Consider the following 2,037-nt stretch of genomic DNA (forward strand, 5'->3'; position numbering starts at 1 on the left):
CTCCTTATATGGCCAGGGAATTTCCTTCTTCTTTAGAAGAGACAGGGAGATATATAAACAAAAGACCCCCTTCTCTGCCAGGCACCTTTCTGGGCACTTCTCCATGGGACCCACCCAATTTAAATAATAACCCAGCAAGTTAGTGATTGTTATCTCCAAGGAGTAAATGGAAGTCAGGTTCTTTATCATCCAACCTTTCTCCTAAATCTCAGAGACACCTCATCAGGGAATATTCTAGCTAGAAGGTGCTTATCAGTTATAGGATCCAACAATTCTGTAGATAACAAAACCAACGCTCAGAGAGGGACGTGGTGTATTGGAGTCACAAAGCGCATTAAAGTCAGAGGCGTGACTTTAACTGTATGACTATAAACTGTAAGACTATGGCAGCAGAGACTCTGTCTATCTTAGTTACCCTGGATCCCCAGGATGGAGAATCAGATGAGCACAAAGGAAACCCTTCCTACATTTTTGTTTTAAGAATTAATAAATTATCCAACAATGAATACATTAATTCCCAGCCCGGGCCCTTGTTTTGGCCTCAAATAAAGAAATAATGGGTTGTATTCAATCTCCTCTTCATCTTTCATAATAGAACACCACATTTTAACAGATAACCAGCCCAAATAAACATTTCCCAGTTTCCCTTGTATGTGACAATGTTTTGGCCAATGCAATCTAATTAGAAGTGTTTGAGATCTTCTAGAAAATATGCTTCAAATAAAGCATGCACAAGTTAATTTGTTTCTTCCTTTATGCTGGCAAGAATGAAATGCAATGGCTGGAGCTCCAGCAGTTACTGTGGACCACGAGGTGACCTTAGGCATGAAACCAATGCAGCACAGAACAACAGAGAGAAGGAACCTGATTCGTCGACACTCTGGGGCTCCATACCAGCCCAGACAGCTCCTCGGAATGCCTTGGACACAACAGAGAAGTAAACGTCTATGTTGTTTAAACTGCTGTTATTTGGGTTTTTTTCTATTACTCATAATTAGACATAATCTAACTACTACAAGTCTCTAATGAAGGAGCCCATTAGAGGCAACATAGATTAGTCAAGAGCTCAGAATGTAAATCCAGATGCACTTGCTAAGATCATGACCTTATACAAGCTACTTCACCCTCTGGAGTCTCAGTTTCCTCATCCGTACAATGGGTTTAATAATAGCATTTATCCTCTTCCTTAGCATCATGAGGCAGCCATCTGCCTCATCTGAGGCATCTGAGGTGGCAGCCATCTCCTCAGCATCATGGCCACCCTTAGACCCCTTGTGAAGCCCAAGATCATCAAAAAGAGAACCAAGAAGTTCATCCATCACCAGTCAAACTGATATGTCAGAATTAAATGTAACTGATGGGAACCCAGAGGTATTGACAACAGGGTTCACAGAAGGTTCAAAGGCCAGATCTTGATGCCCAACATTGGTTATGGGAGCAACCAAAAAACAAAGCACATGCTGCCCAGTGGCTTCCGGAAGTTCCTGGTCCACAACGTCAAGGAGCTGGAAGTGCTGCTGATGTGCAATAAATCTTACTGTGCTGACATCGCTCACAATGTTTCCTCCAAGAACCACAAAGCCATCATGGAAAGAGCCGCCCAGCTAGCCATCAGAGTCACCAACCCTAATGCCAGGCAGCGCAGCAAAGAAAATGAGTAGACAGCTCATGTGCACGTTTGTGTTTAAATAAAACTGTAAAAACTGCCAAAAGAATTAGCATTTATCCCATGAGGTTGGTATAATCCATGGTGTGGATAAACGGAGATACATCATATAAAGTACAAGCGCATAGCTCACTCTGAGGCCCAGGCAGTGGCGTGCTCAGCCGAGATCTTGTCTTTAGCACCCAGGCCCCAGCATGGGGACTGGGGTGGGATCAGTTTTTGTCAGATGATGATGATGATGGGGATGCTTTACTTATTGTCACAAGTGACCATGAGCCAGCTTGGTCTTGACTGAGCGGCAGCCCAGGACTCCTGGCTGAACCTTCATCAATGGAGCAGAGAGAGGGCTGCCAGAAAGAAAAAGGCACAGT

At 43.7% G+C, this 2,037-nt stretch overlaps 1 pseudogene; it reads left to right on the forward strand.

The window, feature by feature from the left end:
* The first annotated feature begins 1,238 nt into the window (after positions 1-1,238).
* LOC129043029 (large ribosomal subunit protein eL32-like) lies at positions 1,239-1,661 on the forward strand (annotated as a pseudogene).
* The last annotated feature ends 376 nt before the right edge of the window (positions 1,662-2,037 follow it).

The sequence above is a fragment of the Pongo pygmaeus genome, chromosome 7 (assembly GCF_028885625.2).
Source record: "Pongo pygmaeus isolate AG05252 chromosome 7, NHGRI_mPonPyg2-v2.0_pri, whole genome shotgun sequence".
NCBI classification, from domain to species: Eukaryota; Metazoa; Chordata; class Mammalia; order Primates; family Hominidae; genus Pongo; species Pongo pygmaeus.